This window comes from Scyliorhinus torazame, chromosome 1, assembly GCF_047496885.1.
Source record: "Scyliorhinus torazame isolate Kashiwa2021f chromosome 1, sScyTor2.1, whole genome shotgun sequence".
In the NCBI taxonomy this organism is placed as follows: Eukaryota; Metazoa; Chordata; class Chondrichthyes; order Carcharhiniformes; family Scyliorhinidae; genus Scyliorhinus; species Scyliorhinus torazame.
Genome location: NC_092707.1, coordinates 270,795,498 through 270,816,275, shown reverse-complemented (window position 1 = coordinate 270,816,275; position 20,778 = coordinate 270,795,498). Strand labels below are relative to the sequence as shown.

Here is a 20,778-nt window from a genome sequence, read left to right as displayed (position 1 = left end):
CTCTTCTCCCAGAATCGCCCCATAAATCGCCGACCCCCTTCTCCATTCCCCCTGTCGTCAGCACCTCTTCCAACAGTGTGGAGGCCTGCGCCACCGGAAAGCTCTGTAGCTCCTTCTTAGGGAAATCTCGGACCTGCAAATACCTAAACATTTCCCCCTGCCCCAACCCATATTTTGCCTCCAGCACCTTCAGTCCCAGACTTGAGTGCTCCTCCAGACCTGCCCAAGCATCGGAATCACACCTTTAGGATGCCAATGGTGTGCTTCACCAATTCTCAGGTAGCAGCATGAGTATCATTGTACCTTCTCTCTGCAGGAATCTGATGTCAGCGCTCAAGCATCATCAGCCATTTCCTTTGTAGATACCCTTTGTCACCAAGGAACCAGCCCTGGATCCTACATGGTCCCTCGAAGATGTCCAGGAGCTATGATCTACTGATGATGTACGAGTCATGGATGCTTCTTGGGTATTTGCCATTTCTTGTATTTCTTGTGGTCACAGACCACCTGTACATTGAATGGGTGGTAACCTTTCTGGTTTATTTTTTGCAGTGCATGTTGCCAGGGAGATTTTATAGCCACATGGATGCAGTCGATGGCTCCCTGCACCTGTGACAATCAGGAATCTCAGCAAGGCTCAATGCTTTGGTGTGCTGGCTTGCTTGATCACTGTTAACTTGACGTAATTGTAGGCCTTGGCAAAAGGGTCGTCCATGAACTCATGGATGCATTTGTGCATGGACACTTGAGAGATCCCACAGAGGTCCTCAGTGGAGCTCTGGGAGGAGCCACTGGTGTAGAAGTTTAGCGGAGCCGTTATTTTCACAGCCACTGACAATGGCTGTCCTGACAGTCTCCATGGTGCCAGTTCCTGGGGAATGTGACAAACGTGAGTAACCAGATCCATAGACATTGGCGACACTGGTTCTCATTCATCTAAAGGTAAGATATACGAGTTCTGTAGACCCTGAATCTTGTGAACTTCCAATGCACAACATCTCTGGGAGACCTGTTGGAAATTTAGCACTGGGTAGTTCACAGAAGAGAAGCCTCAGGCCCCCCTCAAATAATCTCTGAGACATCTCATCCCCTGCATCTGGAGGATATCCTGCTGGTCCTTGGCCTTGAGAGTATTGTTCCTCCCTTTGGCGACACAGGTGCCTATATTGCAATCTTCTCCGATTAGCAATATTGCAGGCAGCGATAAATCCAACCTCCACCTTTCTGACGGTCTCCTCTCTGCATTATCAATGAGAAACAGACAAGAGTCAGCATGAGCCTCCAATGGTCCTCTTTCTGTCAATGACTCATCAATGAGTGTGGGTTTAAGGGCTTTGCTCCCATGTCCGAGATTACTTGACTCTGAAATGATGGCCAACCCGGGTGTATATCAAGATCCCCCTGCCACATGATAGACTGCTATGACATTACGGTGGCCAGGTGTTTGGATGTGCTGCTTTCAGCACAGTGCTGGGATCCTCATTCACTGCTCTCTAATATTATTCTCTTTGCAATAACCATGAAGTTAAGTGTTTAGTTAGAGAATGGAGATTACTTGAAGGGGAGGGGCTTCTCTTCTGTGGACCACCCAGTGTCAAATTCCAACAGGCATCTGGAGTTTGACCACTGGCAAAATTGCTCTGCAGTTTGTTGTTACTCTGGTGAATTTGCATGCTGTGAAAAAGGGGTTAAAACAAGGAGATTGATCAGTGTCCTCCCAGCAGAGTGTGATTATGGAAACCCTTCCATCTTCCCAGCGGAGACTAATGTTCAGGTTACCCTCCCTCACAGACTTCTCAATCCTCTCCCTGTATTCCTTGGTCTCGTCGTGTTTGTGGTGGATATTTACTCGGTAGCGGTGGACATTTTGAGATGGATGCGCCTGTATCCTGTGTGGACCTCACCTCCTCCCCATCCTGAGGCCACTACAGGCCCCCACCCACACCCTTGGATATCCCAACAATGCCTTTTCCCCATTTGTATGCCACAGACCCCCCCCCCCCCCCCTCCGCCAAATGAGTGTGGCAGCTGCAGCCCATTAGAATGTCAGAAACCCCACAAGCTGAGACATGGGATGTTATGGCCACGTCCTGTGCATAGCATGCTGGGAATGACTGAGACTGTCCTGACGTGCTCTCTCCCCCCATGAGCTGGGACAAGGCCAGTCTTTGTAAGCTTCGACAATGTAAACTAACAGACTTCTTAACTCAGCATTCCTCCCATTCCAATTTCAAGTGGCTTATGTCAACCTGTTACATTCTCTCTTCCCATCCTGAGACTGAGGATGCTAAACCCTCGCACTCTCCCCCAAGTCATGTGTCTGAATGCAACCTTCCCCACTTATACACCCTAGTAAAAGCTTATCCCTGCAGCCTATTCTCTAGCCTGAGGCCAGTTGACCCCTTCCCCAGTACAGCCCTAACTTTACAGCCCTTGAAAGGCCTCCCCCGCCTCACATTGATGCGGTAAATAGAGACCTGCCTGTGAGACACCCCCACCCCTACTGAAAGCAATGTGGTGTTGCCCGCAAAGCCTGGTACTGATTCCTGTGAGCACTGCATGATGTGAGGTAGGTGAACAAATTCAAAGCATCGAACAAAGTACAGTTCGCCAGGCACATGTTGTTTCTGTACCATTGTGAAACACGTTGTTCTAATTGTACGCGAAAATACCCCGAAGACCAGCCTGGGGGGCTGGTTCTAGTGATCAGTGTTTATAATGAGATACAAATATATTAAAATTAAGTTCTCGCTGTGCCATGGTGGGAAATGCGACCCGCCATTGAGGGATGGAGTGGACGATCGCAAACTGGTTTGGCAATGACATAAAACCACATTTTTGGCATTTTCCCGATATTTGCTGGTGCAAACGTGGCGGGAACATCCCACCCACAACGTCTCAGACAATTTCAGGATGTCCCAGAGTGCTTCGCAGCCAAGGAGTTTGGAAATGCAGTCACTGCTGTAATATAGGGGGAATATCAGGCAATGCCCTGCACACAGCAAAGGAACAAATGACTAATGGCATAACCCCGACAGAGACAATAGGGAAACCTTCAATGATCTCCCCGTGGGACTCATGGAGTACGAGCTCCCCAGGTAGGGGGCGGAGGCCACACACCTGGGGCTCGCTATGAGCAAAGGTTAAAGCAGGCCCAGATAGGGCCTGGTGAGATAGGTCCAGTTAGGATTACACTGGGAGTGAGATGCTATGTTATGTAGACCTTTGTAAATACTTGTAAATGATTCTATATTACATTTACTATCAGCCGACACTGCGTCAGTATAAGCTGTTTTACTGCCGTTGGTTAAGGTTTAGCTGTCAGCCAGGATGCTGGAGGAACCGCCTGCTCTTCTTCAAATAGTGTCATGGGATCTTTTATGTCCAGCAAAGTAGGTGGACAGGCCTCGGTTTAACATCTCACCCTAAAGCTGGCATCTCCACCTGTACTATGTGCTCCCTCGGTAGAGCACTGTACCGTCAACCTAGATCGTGTGCTCAGGTCTCTCCTGAGGAACCTGAAAAGCCTGTGCCCATCTCTTGTTAAAGTCAAGGATATGGGTGAATAGCCATTGGATGTTGTCAATTAAAGCTATCTGCAACTGAAATTTTGATTAATACAGCAGGGCAAGTTTTTTAAAAATATAATTGAGAGATTTGAGTACAGGGAGTATGGGACAATGGTTGAAGGTTGCCTTGTGCTATAGAAATAAGGAGCCATTTGGGATATCTGATACCAACTCCCAATTCATGCCAGCTCTCACATGCTGATACTATTTCATAGCACTTCAAACCATTCAAATAATTCTCTGCACATCATAAAAACAAGACTTTATCAACCTAGATACTTATTGCACTTCAATTTACATTTACTGAAGCTGTAATTGAAATATTACACATTGTTAAAATGTTTACTCTCAACTTGAAGTTTCCTAAACAGTACACACATATATATATATATGTGTGTATGTATAATATAGTCATCAATCAATTTTATTGAGATTGGAGGAAGCACCACAAGATCATCACAATTGTTTTTCCAGTTAAGTGGTTGATATGCTTACCAAATGGCATAGTGAGAGTACTTCTTATATTCATTGGGTGTGGACATTGTTGGCTGGGCCAGCATTTTTTCCCCATCTCTAATTACCCTTGACCAGAACGGCTTTCTAGACCATTTCAGAGGGCGGTTAAGAGTCAAGCATATTGCTGTGGGACTGGAGTCACAGGTAGGCCAGACCGGGTAAGGATGGCAGATTTCTTTCCCTGAAAGATATTAGTGAACTATCGACAATGCTTTCATGGTCATCATTAGAATTGTAATTACAGATTTTCAATAAATTCTGATCTGCTGTGGTGGGATTCAAACCCAGGTCCCCCGAACTTTACCCTGAACCTCAAGATTCCTAGTTCCATGACAACACCACTATGCCATATTCTCCCCGTACAGACGGGAATTCAACATTGTGTTGTTGAATGTTATCACAGCAAACAAGGGAGAGGACTAAATCAGAAAATGTCCATCGTACTCACATGAAGGTTTTCAAAGTTATATTCATGCGATTAATGCTGGCCCGAATACCAGGACAACTCCCCTGCTCCTATAAAAGCCTGAAATCTTCCATATCCATCTGATAGGGCAAACTGGACCTCAACTAGCTGTTCATCTCAAACAAGGCACTTCCGACAATGTAGCATTTCCTCAGTACTACATTGAAATGTCACTCCAGAATATGTGCTGAAATATGAGCCAAAGTTTGAGGCAAAGCTGACACCACTTATGGGATTATTTTAGGATTTAAAGAATGGACAGTACTGATAGCAGCAGCGAAAAAACCCAAGGACATTGGATACAAAGCTTCAGTTGGGCTAAAATGATCTCGGAAGATCATTTAACGACTTCTGGTATTGCAAGTGTTAAGCAACTTCAACCTTGCAGTCTGAGAAATGTTGCTCTCTATTTTTCATCTTTTGCTGGTGGTTGCACAATGATAACCACCATAACTAAATCCATATAACATGCAGGTTTGGGCTGATACGTGGCAAGTAACATGCGTGTCACATAAGTGTCAAACAATCTCCAACAAGAGAGAATCTAATCACTTCACCTCCCCTTGACATTCAATGGCATTACCATCACTGAATGCCGCACTATCAATATCCTGGGGGTTACCATTAACCAGAAACTGAATTGGACCAGCCACATACATAGCTACAATCTATGGAGGACAACTCACTTCCTGACTCCACAAATCCTGTCCACCTTTTACAAGGCACAATGCAGGAGTGTGATGGAATAATTTCCACTTGCCTGGATGAGTACAGCTCCAACAACACACAAGAAGCTCGACGCCATCCAACACAAAGCAGCCTCTTGATTAGCATTCCATCCACCACCTTTAACTCCCTTCATCACTGAAGCACAATGGCAGTGGTAATTGTTGCCACAGTCCAAGAGGATCATAGGCTGCTCTCCCCTTGGAGAGTTGACTGGTGGTGATTTAACTGAGGGTCACCACACTTCAGACGCGGGGCAAGATTGGGAATAACCTCAGCCGGTATGGGAATTGAATCCGCGCTGTTGGCGTTGCACCACATCACTAACCAGCTGTCCAGCCAACTTAGCTAACCAACCCACTCTTGGCCTTGTGGAGGTCACAAGGATGGAGCATGCAAGCATAACAAGAATGGCAAATGGCACCATGGACAAATTTCTGGGAGCCACTTGGTGACCATGAAGGTATATCAACATTGAGTAGGAGCAGCACAGTGGCACAGTGGTTAGCATTGCTGCCTCACGGTGCCAAGGTCCCAGGTTCGATCCCGGTTCTGGGTCACTGTGGAGTTTACACATTCTCCCAGTGTTTGCATGTGTTTCTGCCCCACAACCCAAAGATGTGCAGGGTAGATGGATTGGCCATGCTAAATTGCCCCTTATTTGGAAAAAATGAATTGGGCATTCTAAATTTATATTTAAAAAAATATCAACATTTAAGAAAGAGATGAGGGGGAGTGTGGAACAAAATTGCCAGGGAAGAAGGAGGAGGGGGAGAAGGGAGCAATTAAAATTGGTTAAAAAAAGCATAAACATCTCAATGACATTTCTGAATTTTCCTCCCATGGAGAGTTGATTGATGTCAGCTTCACAGGCGGGAGTTAAAATTCCTCTTTGAGAGTAAAGCACGCCTTACTCTGCTTCAATGATGTGCCTCGGGCCAACCTCAAAAGAGCTCCCTCTACTGCCCCAGTCATTCAGGGCTGGTTCTATGTACTAAGTATCACATATCTGATGCTTACAGTACTGAAAAAGACCATTCAGCCCAACTATGCTGGTTGATATGCTCCACATGGATCTCCTCCTACCTTACCTCATCTCAACCCTGCAATATATCCATTTGTTTGTTTCTCCCTCTCGAAAATGCAGTATGATATTATCTTAACCCGTGGAATCCCCACCACTTTTAAAAGTCTCTGGTTATCTGGGAACGCAACAGTTGGGATTGAATCTTTTACTAAATGTGATTGCATAAAACTGTAAGTGTAGAACAAACCAAAGTGAGGCACATTGAGTGCAAAGCCAGAATAAGCAGCTCTTCAGCACTCCCTTTACCTTGGTAAGATCACATTGACCCTTTTGAAAGATTGCCTGTAATAAGGGATAATCAGACAGTTAGTTGATTGACAAGAAAAATATGCATTTGCTCCATTACCCTTCAAGATACAACAGCACAGTACTTCGGCTGCATTTCTGGCAAAGTAATGCCCACAAAACATCATTCGTTCTAAGGAATTTCTCAAGCGGTTTAATTTTACAATGTCCAATACAAAATGCATATTGAAATTTTGACACTCTTAGAAGCGGCAATTTGACTTATACGAAAATGCTTAATTTCTAATGTTAAGCAACATTTACATTGTTTAAGATCAGTGGCTCCATAATGTATTCCAGTTAGGCTGCACAGGTAATACTGCCCGTCTGTAACTTAAATGCTTAGGATTCAGACAGAGCATTGTTATGCTTGCATGCGCCATCCAGAGTGGAGACATCATGAGACACCACAGCCTAGGAATAACCCTCAAAGTCGGCTACCATCTTGACTTGGACAAATAGCTAAACCCTATCAGCTCCTAGTCTCATCTGCTAAAACTGCTCACTATTAAAGGATGCAAAAATAAACCCTTGCTACTTTTCTCTACTGAAAATAGTCTTTTTAAACCGCTCTCCCCTGTACCATCCATTCTCAATTCCAACAATAAATGTGAGGAGCTCAACAAGGGCTCCTTTGTCATTAAGAAATAAATGATTTGATCAGTTGTCTCTCCAATATTACTTCCTTCCACAAGCCCAAACTTCCTTTCTTATTCCTCCTGCCCTCACCCTGAACTGGTACCTTTTTCTGCTTTCTCTCCTACCTCTCTGCTATTCTCTCTCTGAACTCTTCTTGTTCATGAGACCCATGTCCTGTTGCCTCAATCTTATTCCCACTTAATCACAGATCATGCAACTTCCTCTCTGCGCCTTCATGTTAGCCAATATTGTTAGTGATTTTCCCTCTTCTCGTGTTGTCTCCTTGTCCTTTAAATTTGCCATCATTACCCAGCCCCCTATAAAACAACCCTTGACCCCACTATCCTGGCAAACTACTGACTCCCTTCTCCAGCCTCCCTTTCCTCTCCAATTCCTTGAACGTGTTGACACCTCCCAAATCCTTTCCCATCTTTCCTGGAACTCCACGGTTGAGGCTCTCCAAATCAGGTTTTTGCCGCGATATAGTGCTGAATGGCTCTTGTCAAAGTCACAAGTGACATCCTAACTGACTGTAACAGAAGTAAACTTTCGCTCCTCCTCCTTCTCAATTCGCCTGCAGCCTTTGAGCCTACCATTCTCCTCCAATCACCTCTCCACTGTCGTTCAGCTGGTGGGACGGCTCTCGTATAGTTACATTCTTATTTATCCAACTGTAGACAGAGAATCACTTGAAATGTCTTCTCTTCCTGCTCCTGTGCCATAACTTCTGGGATCCAACAAGGATCAATCCTTCCCCCCATCTCCCCGGATTTCTCATCTGCATGCCGTCCCTTGGCGACGTCATCCAAAGGCACAGTGGCAATTTTTACTGATCTACCTCAGCATCACCTCTCTCAACTATTCCACTGTTGCTTAATTAACAAGCCATTATCCAATATTCACTGCTGAATGAGCGCAACTTTCCTCCAATCTATTGTTGGCCAGACTGAAGCCTCTGTTTTTGGTCCCTGCTCATATTCTGTTCCATATCTACTGATTCCATCCCCTTCTCGGTAACAGTCAACATCCTGGCAACCTTGGTTTCACATTTTATCGTAAGAAATGAAATGAATGAAAATCGCTTATTGTCACAAGTAGGCTTCAAATTAAGTTACTGTGAAAAGCCCCTAGCCACCACATTCCGGCGCCTGTTCGGGGAGGCTGGTACGGGAATTGAACCCTGCTGCTGGCCTGCTTTGGTCTGCTTTAAAAGCCAGCGATTTAGCCCAGTGTGCTAAACCAGCCCTCTGTGCTAGCCCAGTGTGCTAAACCAGATGAGACCTGGCCTCAAGAAATAACAGCCCTCATATTTGTGCCCTCACTAAGACTATCCATATTTCCACCTCCGCATCACCTGAATTCATTTCTGTCTCAGCTCATCGCCTGCTGAACCCCCTGGTCATGCATTCATTACTTTATACTTGACTAGTCCAGTACAGTCCTGGTTGGCCTCCCATAGGTTACCCTCCATAAATTTGAGGTAATCCAAAATTCTGCCCCAGTGATTGAACTCGCAGCCAGTCCCTTTCCCCTACTCGAACCTGCTACCATACAGACTGTTTGACATGAATGGAATAGATGCATTTAAAAGGAGGCCAGACAACCATGTGAGGGAGAAGAGAGTAGATGGTTACCATGGTATATTTAGATGAGGAAAGAGGGGAGGAGATCCTCGTGGAGCATAGACACTGGCATGGGCTTGTTGGGCTATATAAGTATACGTTGTACCACTATCCCTTCATCCCAACTTTGTTTAACCTCGTAACCCTCTGTTCCCTGCTCCCTCATATGCGTGTCCAGCTTCCCCTTCAACATATCAATACTATTCAGTATAACCAAGTGATGTAGTTGCGAGTTCCACATTCTCATCATTCTTTGGGTGAAGACGTTTCTTTGCAGTTCCCCATTGGATTTCTTGGTGACTATCTTACATGATTGACCCCTAATTATCCTCTTCCCCACAAGAGGAAACATTCTTTCTGTAAATTACCTGTATTCGGTCAGCCCCTCAGTCTTATTTTTCCAAGAGAAAAGAGACCCAGCCTGTCAATCCTTTCCTGTTATGTAAACCTACACCTTTTTGCTATCATCCTCATAAATCTCCTCCACATCCCCGCCAGTGCCTCTATATCCTTTTTCTAATATGGTGACCTTAACTGCACAGAATATTCTAAGTGTGGTCTAATCATGGCTCAATACAGGTTTAGCATAACTTCCCTACTTTTCAATTTAATCCCTTTATAAATAAAACCCAGTGGATGTTTTGATTTCTTTTATTGGTCTTGTTAACCTGTGACGCCACTTTCAGTGATTGATGTATTTGTACTCCACGGTCGCCTTGATCCTCTTCCCCGCCTAGACTCGCAACTTTCAAGTAATAAGTGACCTCCCTAATCTTTCTACCAATGAGAACTGCCTCTCATTTATCTGTGTTGAACTTGGTTTACCAATTATTTTCCCATTATGCAAGTAGGGCGGCACGGTAACTCAGTGGTTAGAACTATTGCTTCACAGCGGCAGGGACCCAGGTTTGATTCCCGGCTAGGAGCACTGTCTGTGCGGAGTTTGGATGTTCTCCCCATGTTGCGTGGGTTTCCTCCGGGTGCTCCGGTTTCCTCCCACAAGTACCGAAAGACGTGCACGTTAGGTGAATTGGACATTCTGAATTCTCCCTCAGTGTATCTGAACAGGAATGTGGCGACTAGGGGATTTTCACAGTAACTTCATTGCAGTGTTAATGGAAACCTTCTTGTGACTTTAATAAAGATTATTATTATCACATACTAATGTCCTCCTGTGACTTGTTGCAGTCCTCCTCAGTACTGAGTATCCTCCCCTAATTTATGCTCATCCACACATTTAGAAGCTGTGTCTGTGATTCCAAAGTCCAAACCATTAATATAAATTGTGAGCAGCAGTGTGGTACCAGCACGAACCTTTGGAAACATCACTTGCCACCTTCTGCCACTCTAAATAACTATATTTTACTCCCGCTTGAAGACAGTTAGCAATCCATTGGACACCACGGTGGCACAGTGGTTAGCACTGCTGCCTCACAGCATCAGGGACCCGAGTTCAATTACAGCCTTGGGTTACTCTCTCTGCGGGATTCTCCGACCCGGCGGGGGGTCGGAGAATCCCCGGGGGGGGGCAGGGTGTATCCTGCCCCGCCGCTCCGACGCCGGCTGCCGTATTCTCCGGCGCCGGTTTCCAGGCGTGGGCGGGGATCACGCCGCGCCAGTCGGGGGCCATTGGCAGTGGCCCCCCCCCGGCAATTCTCCGGGCCCCGATGGGCCGAGTGGCCGTCAGTTTCTGGCCAGTCCCGCCGGTGTGAAATGGACATGGCCCCACACGGCGGGACCTGGCTGGTAGGCCAGGTGGTGCGGTCCTCGGGGGGGGGGGGGGAGGGTGCAGGGGGATCCAGCCCCGGGGGGGACCCCCCCACGGTGGCCTGGCCCGCGATCGGGGCCCACCGATCTGGGGGCAGGCCTGTGCCGTGGGGGCACCCTTTCCTTTCGCGCCGGTTTCTGTAGGGCTCCGCCATGGCCGGTGTGGAGAAGACACCCCCCTGCGCATGTGCAAGAATACGCCAGCCGGTCTGCGCATGCACGGAACCACGCTGGCGGTTCTGCGCATACGCTAACTCATGCCAATCCCTCCGGCGCCGGCCTAGCCCCGGAAGTGCGGAAGATTTCTCCGGGTGCTTTGCTTTCTCCCATAGTCCAAATGTGTGCAGGTTAGGTAGATTGGCCATGCTTAATTGACCCCTAGTGTCCCAAGATGTGAAGTTTAGGTGGGATTGCAGGGATAGGGCAGGGGAGCGGGCCTAGGCGGAGTGCATGTTCGGAGGGTCAGTGCATACTTGATGGGCCAAATGGCCTCCTTCTGCACTGTATGGATTCTAGAAACATTCTGCCCTGTGTCCCCTGACTGGACATTTTCGGACATTCTTTATTAGTCTATTATGGGATACCTAATCAAAGGCCTTTTGAAAAACCAGATGAATTACATCTACTGCATTATCATTGTCTGAACTCCCTCTTATCTGCTCAGATAATTAATACAGCGGCACAGTAACACAGTCGTTAGCACTGTTGCTTCACAGCACCAGGGTCCCAAGTTCGATTCCCAGCTTGGGTCACTGTCTGTGCGGAGTCTGCACGTTCTCCTTGTGTCTGCGTGGGTTTCCTCAGGGTGCTCCGGTTTCCTCCCACAAGTCCCGAAAGACGCGCTGTTAGGTAATTTGGACATTCTGAATTCTCCCTCAGTGTACCCGAACAGCTGCTGGAATGTGGCAAATAGGAGATTTTCACAGTAACTTCATTGCAGTGTTGATGCAAGCCTTCTTGTGACAATAAAGGTTGTTATTATTATAAGATTAGTCAAGCAATATTTCCCCTTTTGAAATCCATGCTGACTATTAATCATTTCTCATTTCTAGAAGGAGGCTGGAGCGGAAATTGCTGAAGCCTTGACAGAAATCTTTGGATCCTCACTGTCTTCAGGTGATGTACCGGAGGACTGGAGAATAGCCAATGTTGTTCCTTTGTTTAAGAAGGATAGCAAGGATAATCCCGGGAACTACAAGCCGGTGAGCCTTACGTCAGTGGTAGGGAAATTACTGGAAAGAATTCTTCGAGACAGGATCTACTCCCATTTGGAAGCAAATGGACGTATTGGTGAGAGACAGCATGGTTTTGTGAAGGGGAGGTTGTGTCTCACTAACTTTATAGAGTTTTTTGAAGAGATCACAAAGATGATTTATGCAGGTAGGGCAGTGGATGTTGTCTACATGGACTTTAGTAAGGCCTTTGACAAAGTCCCTCATGGTAGACTGGTACAAAAGGTGAAGTCACACGGGATCAGGGGTAAGCTGGCAAGGTGGATACAGAACTGGCTAGGTCATAGAGGCAGAGAGTAGCAATGGAAGAGTGCTTTTCTAATTGGAGGGCTGTGACTAGTAGTGTTCTGCAGGGATCAGTGCTCAGGCCTTTGCTGTTCGTAGTATGTATAAATGATTTGGAGGAAAATGTAACTGATCTGATTAGTAAGTTTGCAGACGACACAAAGGTTGGTGGAATTGCGGATAGCGATGAGGATTGTCAGAGGATACAGCAGGATTTAGATCATTTGGAGACTTGGGCGGAGAGATGGCAGACGGAGTTTAATCCAGACAAATGTGAGATAATGCATTTTGGAAGGTCTAATGCAGGTAGGGAATATACAGTGAATGGTAGAACCCTCAAGAGTATTGAAAGTCAGAGAGATCTAGGTGTACAGGTCCACAGGTCACTGAAAGGGGAAACACAGGTGGAGAAGGTAGTCAAGAAGGCATACGGCATGCTTGCCTTCATTGGCCGGGGCATTGAGCATAAGAATTGGCAAGTCATGTTGCAGCTGTATAGAACCTTAGTTAGGCCACACTTGGAGTATAGTGTTCAATTCTGGTCGCTTTAGAGAGGGTGCAGAAGAGATTTACCAGGTGCCTGGTATGGAGGGCATTAGCTGTGAGGAGCGGTTGAATAAACTCGGTTTGTTCTCACTGGAATGACAGCGGTTGAGGGGCGACCTGATAGAGGTCTACAAAATTATGAGGGGCATAGACAGAGTGGATAGTCAGATGCTTTTCCCCAGGGTAGAGGGGTCAAGTACTATGGGGCATAGGTTTAAGGTGCGAGGGGCAAGGTTCAGAGGAGATGTATGAGGCAAGTTTTTTACACAGAGCGTAGTGGGTGCCTGGAACTCGCAGCCGGACGAGGTGGTGGAATCAGGGACGATAGTGACATTTAAGGGGCATCTTGACAAATACATGAAGAGGATGGGAATAGAGGGATACGGACCCAGGAAGTGTAGAAGTTTTTAGTTTAGACGGGCAGCATGGTCGGCACGGGCTTGGAGGGCCGAAGGGCCTGTTCCTGTGCTGTATTTTTCTTTGTTCTTTGTTCTTTGTTCCAGATGTTCTTCTATTTTCTCCTTTCAGAAGGATTAAATTATTTTTCTTACCACTGCCCTTAAGCTGACTATAGCTCCCTGGACACATTCATCCCTCCCCTCCTAAATATAGGAATTATATTAGCCATATGCCAGTCACCTGGTACTACAGGCAGAATTGTTCAGCCCCTCCCGCCGGGGAGATCTTCCAAACCCACCAAAGTCCCCCGTCCCCACCTCCCGTGGTGAGTTTCCCGGTATTGGGGCGGGTGAGCCATGGGAAAGCTTGTAGACTTTGGCAGGAACGGAAATCCTGTTGGCAGCCAATAGCTTGCCGCATCCGCCACGGGAAAACCTGGGGGGTGGGGTTTGCCGGGTGGGGTAGGGAGAGGGGGATTCCTGGCCTACATCTTCATCTAAAAAATTATTAAGTATGGCAGTTATGCCTCTCCTCTCTCTTCCTGGGTTTCTTTTAACATGCCACCTGACGTGCAATCAATTACTCTCGAGACAAGGTGAGTCATAACTAATAGGCTTTAATCTGCTAGAGCTGTTCCCCAGCAGCTTCGATACAGAAAGTGAAGGCTGTTGGGATGGCATTGGTTCTTATACTCCGCCTCTCAGGGCGGAGCTTTGTACATCAACCAATGGTAGACCCCTGGGTCTAGCCAATGGTCATCTACCTCTCAGGTACCGCAGTACCTGGTATTACCACACCACCTTCTCAGTGAAATGAGTGCTGGATAATGAATTTAGTCTTAAAGGTTACCTGAAGGTATTCATGCAGTAACAATGAGTAAGCTAACTTTATGGTTGTGCCATTTAAAATTTGCTTTGAAAAGAGAAGTTGTTACATTCAAAGAGTTCCTTCGAAGAACTGGCAGGCCACCACATTTTGGGCAATATGCTTGTCTGGAGGAATAACTGGGACTGGTGAAAGCTGGCATTGTTGGTGTCTTCCCCATCCTGCAAACAAATAAAACAAGAATGAAAAACGTGGGGCTGGATTCTCGGCCCCGCCCCACCACATTTCCGCCCCGACCGGCCGGCGGGATTCTCCGTTACACCGGCCGGTCAATGGGGTTTCCCATTGTGGGGCAGGCCCACGCCGTCGGGAAATCCCCGAGAGCTGGTATAACGGAGAATCCCGGCGGCGGAGAATCCCGCCTTGGTGTATAAATTCAACTTGAACATAAGAAAGCACAAAAGACACCAAGCAAGAATGATTTACTTTCTTTCAGATAGTGTCATTCACAGGACCACAGGATATGAAGTACTTTTGAAGTCTAGAACCTGTTGTAATGTTAAAAATGTCGTGACCAGTTCGGGTGCAGAAAGTTCTCTCAGGCAGCAATGTGATAATGACGAGACAATCTCGGCGGGATTTTCCAGTCCCGGGAAATTCCCTCCCAAAGTCAATGGACTTTTTGCTTGTCCATCAAGTTTTCTGTCCTGCCTGCAACAGCAGGGCCGGAAAATCCAGCTCTCTGTTTTTGTGATGTTGACTGAGGGATATATCTTGGACAAGATACGAGCAATGACTCTTCGTTAAAATAAAGTACGAAGTCTTACAATGCCAGGTTAAAGTCCAACAGGTTTGTTTCGATGTCACTAGCTTTCGGAGCGCTGCTCCTTCCTCAGGTGAATCTTTAAAATAAAGCCATGGGAGCTTTTGCATCTGCCTGGAGGGCAGTCAGGGACTCAGCTAGACATCTCACCCAATTTCAAGATGTGCTCAAGATCCTGGAGTGGGACTTGAACTCACAGCCCTCTGTCAAGAAGGTGACAGTGTTACCCACTGAGCAACAGAGCATCAAATTGGAGCTTGTTTATGTTCCTCACAATTTTCTTCGAGACAAAATACAAAACAACGTATTGATTTAAAAAAAAATGTTCAGCCTATTTCATGCTATTGTCCTGGGTGACTGTGCCTTATTTCGTCCACATTCCTTAAAATAAGCTATCTCATCTTCTGTTGTGTTCAGAGACATTCTGAGGACATCAAAGATGCTACAGAAATGCAAGTTCTTTCTTTTTTCCACACTGAGCTACAAAGATAATTATACCACCCAAGCGGACTTATCACAGAGCAGGAATCAAACCAAGAATTATCATGGCCTTTATGACTGAAGTATTCACTGGATAAAAGGGCCCTTAGGCAAGTTTAAAAATGTTTTCAGTAAAATCAGGGAAAAAAATGCAAAGTTCAGTAAAACATGTTTTCATTTGAGGCTGGATAATTTTTTACTCCTACTGTCTTGAAGTCAGTGATCCACAGGTACCATTTACCCTCCTAATGTTTCAGTCATGGTGATGATTCTTCCTGTGCACGTCTCTTTATGGATATTAATATCCATTTGAGGGCATCACAAATGAATCCACTCCCGTCCTCAGTTGATGCAACCATACTTGCGCTATTTAAAAGGAGTCACTAGACAGTGGTCAGGACGAGGTACCTGTGGTGATTGTTCCTTTAAAAGCAACTTTCCCAATTAGGGGTCAGGTGGGCTGAACAACCAATCAAGACATGGAGCGGGAAATCTCTCCAGGGGGAGAAGTTTCCTCAGTTGTTCAGTGTTCTATGGGCTAGCTGCGAGCATGCAGGTCATGATGCAGCCTTGTTAACAGATTTCTACTAAAGAAACCTCCGGGAGTGCATCTTTCCACCTGATGATGAGGATGAGATGATCCTGGCACTGCCTCTGGCCCTACAGCTGTCAGTGTCCTGTTCCAACTGAAGTCTGAGAAAAGGAAAGATAAACTCACCAGAATGCCTCTCTTCAGGCGAATTCAACTCTTACATGAAGGAATGGACGCAAAAATTTGAGTGCGTCGGGTTTTGTTTCCAAGCAAACAAAGTAGGGGAGGAAACAAGGCGCAAAGCAATTCCCCTGATTGTTTGTGGAAGTCAGACCTACAATCTTATTCACATACTTACAACCCCAAGTGCGCTGGACTCCAAGTCATTCAGTAAACCAATGGACCACTAGAGGTGTAGAGAGACAGTCCACAAGTCGGCTTTGCGATGAAGGAATGTTTTCGAACCTGTAAGCACCAAAGTACCTGATTGACCTGTTATAGACATAACTGGTGTCTTCATGGAAACAAGTAATAATGAACTGCCTGTGCCAGAAGAGGTACCTGTTCCTGCAGTTCGATCCTGTGGAAGCATCTCAGAGTACAGAATTATGCCCCTCTACATGAAACAGAAAACCCCGTCAAAAACACGGTTTATAATTGTCAGAATACATACTGTAAACTTTGAATTTAGGACTGAGTAAATTAGTTAATGAGGATCGTATAAAAGAGTTAAGGGGGGAGGAAAGAGCAACCTTACTGAGTAAGGGTCATGTGGTCTGAACAACCAATTAAGAGCAGGGAACCTCTCCGGGGGGGATGCTTCCTTTATTGTTCAGTGGACTATGGGCTAGCTGCGAGCATGCAGCTCATGATAAAGCCTTGTAAATAAAGTTGTTTTGCTCTACTAAAGAAGCCCCTGGGAGTACAGTTTTACAGAACCGTAGCTTATGTTTCTCCTCCAAGGCTGGGGGGAACTGGAATCAGTTTTAGCATCCCTACCTTCACTACCTAGGTTCAGGACAGGTCAAAGAACATAGCAAAGGCGCTTTAACTGGTGTTTAGAAATGGCCCTACAAACGTCAGGAAAGGCACAGGGTCTGCCAGTCAATCTAGAAGCCCCATGTATCTCGTGGGTCTGAATTTTCACCGATGCAAAAGCACTTAAAAGTGCAGCTGGATTGACTCAGGAGCAACTTCCAGCAGCCAGGCCTCTGAAATATGACAGGTGAGCTTTAGACATTTGAGAAAACTGACTAAATTAACAGAGTTCTTTGGAGAGGTCAGGCACTGTATCAGAGAGTTTATTTTTTTAAATGTTTCCAATTAAGGTGCAATTTAACATGGTCAATCCACCTACCCGGAACATCTTTGGGTTGTGGAGGTGAGACCCTCACAGACATGGGCAAAATGTACAAGCTCCACAAGGATAGTGACCCGCTGCCGGGATCGAACCCGGGTCCTCGACGCCGTGAGGCAGCAGTGCTAACTACTGCACCACCATGCTGCCCTTATCAGAGAGTTTATGTACCCCTTTGGAGTGGTTTGGGATTGTTGACAGTAAACGATAATGTGCGCAAAAGGTAGATAAGCGCTGCAGTGCTGTCAAACTGTCAAGTAATTTAAATCCTCTCCCATTTAAATTTTGGAAAAGACAGCCTGCTTTGTATCTCAGATGAAAAATAATCAGTGCATGCAATTTCAACAAATGTTTGTTGACATAAACCTGAGGGTTATCATTATAGGATTAGTGCTGCTTGATTACTTCCCTAACTGATCATGATCACAGTAGAGGAGGGGGCTGTAATCTCACAGGATGATTGACAGTTCCAAGTGGTTATAAAGGAATTACCTGTCTTGCTGTGGGATTATGTATGTTCTTGCTCAAAATGGAAACTAATTGCAGGTTTTAACTTTGCAAATACGAAACAAAAATTTATCTTTTCGGAGGGGGTTTCCATTTCTTCTTTCCATGTCTTCTTTTCTGAAGACACCAAGGATAATTTAGCTGCAGGGACATAGTTTAGAATGGGTAATAAAGGATGAACCACTCATTATATTTCCCTCATTGACTTGATTGGAAATTAAAATCTGTGAGAGAGGTATAACCAAAGGCTGATTCGATAATGGCCATTTTATACCATCACGCAATCACTATCTCTGGAGTACAGTTCCACAAACGGTGGCCACTTTCTCACCCCACTGTCTTGGCTTATTCCACCTTGAAGATGTTATACAGTGGAAGCTGATCCTGTCCCCATCTGATGTCCACACATGCACAAACCTAGTCGGGGTTACACTATAGCAAGCAGGATTGGAACCCATTGCCATGAGCTTCGCCCCAGCGATGTTGAACCAAATTGCTGCTACTGTAGTTGAAAGTAGTTACCATAGAATATATCAAGGATTGGACTGGGGATTGTCCTTGTCTGTATGCATCAGGCAAGAAAACATTACTTCTGAGGCACAGAGATGGCTTTATTGCATTAACATTTTTGGAATTTACAATCATCATCAAGCAGTGAATTTATTAATAGTGGCGATTAAAATGTAAAGTTTTTGAAGATACAATAAACTGCCATCTCAACATGCAATGGCGATACCATTGTGAAACCTCAATTTCCTTACAATTCACTTTGATGCCTCTATTATGCACTTATTGCCCTAGGGGTTTTTCACCGTTTTTTTGCCTCTCCCAGGAGCTTACATGGCTGCTGAGTTGGGTGATCGGGGAGGGGGTGTGTGGTGCGAGGGTGGAGGGGGTGAGGGACGGAGTAAGGAAATGTTGAGTCATGATGCTTCAGCTATCGAATATGTGTGGCAGACTTTTTTAAAAATCAATTTAGATTACCCAATTCTTTTTTTACCCTAAGGGGCAATTTAGCATGGCCAATCTATCTACCCTGCACATCTTTGGGATTATGGGGTGAGACCCATGCAGACATGGGGAGGATGTGCAAACACCATGGGCTGGATTCTCCGTTGCACGATGCCGAGATCGTAATCGGCGATCGGGCGGAGAATCCGTTCTGAAGCCCAAATCGGGGGCGCCGCCGGTTTGCCGCCCGTTTTTGTGTCTCCGCCCCCTCCGGAATGGCACCATCGCTTTGTGCGCCGCATGCCATTGGAACGGCGTTGGCGCGTCATCGAAAGGCCTTCCCCTGATGCTCTGCACCGGATGGGCCTAGTTCCTGACCGCACAGTTGGTGTGTGGCCTGAGCAGTCGGGAACCCAGCGTTGCAGCCACGGACATAATGGTTAGCACTATGGCTTCACAGCGCCAGGGCCCCAGGTTCGATTCCCTGCTTGGGTCACTGTCTGTGCGGAGTCTGCACGTTTTCCCGTGTGTGCATGGATTTCCTCCGGGTGCTCCGGTTTCCTCCCACAGTCCAAAGATGTGCAGGTTAGGTGGTTTGGCCATGCCAAATTGCCCTTAGGTTAGATGGGGTTGCAGGCTTACGGGTAGAGGGTGGAAGTGTGGGGTTAAGTAGGGTGCTCTTTCCAAGAGCCGGTGCAGATTCGATGGGCCGAATGGCCTCCTTCTGCACTGTAAATTCTATGATTCTATGAATCGCCACAGTCGGCCGGGGGCCATGCCACTGATCGGGGGGCTTCTGCGAGGGCTGGGGGGCGAGTGGAAGGTGGCCAGGGGGTGGCCAGAGTTTGGCCTGTGGGTCCGTATTTGGCAGGTCATGTCCGCGCATGACTGCTGCAGGCCACGGACCCGGCCATTCTCTGGCCGTTTTTGATGCTGGCGCCAGGAGTTTTACCCGGCGCTACTACTAGCCCCCCCACCGGACCCAGTATCGTTGAGGGTTCAGCGCCGATTCTGGCGTCGTAAAATGCCCAGGAATCCGTCGTTTCAGCCGCTGCTTAGCTGCTGAAATGGAGAATCCAGCCCTATATGTGTGGCAGACTTGATCGGTGAGCTGCCCATCAGTTTTGTATGTGCCTGTGAGTTCCTGCCATCTGGGTTGACATTGCCCAAACTCATTCCACTGTGTTTATAGGTACCTATGAGAGGCAACCTTACCCCATCAATCCGAACTGACTCTCTTGGAGGTAAAAACTCATGAGAATAACCATTTTCTCAGCACCAGAATGGAAGTTGCAAGTGAAGCAACTGATATTTACATTAAGCTTCTAAAAGAAACCCTGTTTTTTTTCTTTGAAGGTTTTAGGCTATGGGTTCTACGGGCACTGACAGAACTTCAGCCCCTCCTGAAAATGACCATTGGCCATGCTTGAACTTCAGCAGTGGAAAGCTGTAAGAAACTGGTCCAAATCTGTCCTTAAACAATATTGCACACACACACTTTCACTTTTCAACAGCAATCTCTGGTTAGCAATCAAGTCTGAACATCCTTGTTGATCCTTCAGTTCCCAAGTTCAAGGTGATGAGGCCAATTGTTGCGAGAGCTAATTTCCAGCAGGGCCAAGACAACTTAGGTTTAATTTCTGTTCTGGGCGTCTCGATATCTACATCCACCAAACAATTCACAAATTTGATTAGTCTTCTAACAAATGAGTCATATCTGACATCATAGAATGATACAGTTTGGTAGCTTTCCCTGATTAGGAATCATCTTTAGTTCAGTAGCAATTGTGCTGGTCTGCATATCGTTACTTAATAATAATCTTTATTATCACAAGTAGGTTTACGTTAACACTGCAATGAAGTAACTGTGAAAATCTCCGAGTCGCCACATTCCGGCGCCTGTTTGGGTACACAGAGGGAGAATTCAGAATGTCCAATTCACCTAACAGCACGTCTTTTGGGACTTGTGGGAGGAAACCGGAGCACCCAAAGGAAACCCATGCAGACAAGGGAAGTACGTGCAGACTCCGCGCAGACAGTGACCCAAGCTGGGAATCGAACCTGGGACCCTGGAGCTGTGAAGCAATAGTGTACCCACTGTGCTACCGTGCTGCCCACCGAACTACATTCTAGTCAGGACGTTGACAGGAACTTTTCCACAGAG

General features: G+C 46.4%; 1 long non-coding RNA gene across 1 annotated transcript; it reads left to right on the top strand.

Moving 5' to 3' along the window:
• The first annotated feature begins 353 nt into the window (after nt 1-353).
• Nucleotides 354-20,523, top strand: LOC140425449 (uncharacterized). The gene is made up of 3 exons (XR_011947916.1): nt 354-467; nt 11,730-11,793; nt 20,453-20,523. It is a non-coding gene; the product is annotated as an uncharacterized lncRNA (long non-coding RNA).
• The last annotated feature ends 255 nt before the right edge of the window (nt 20,524-20,778 follow it).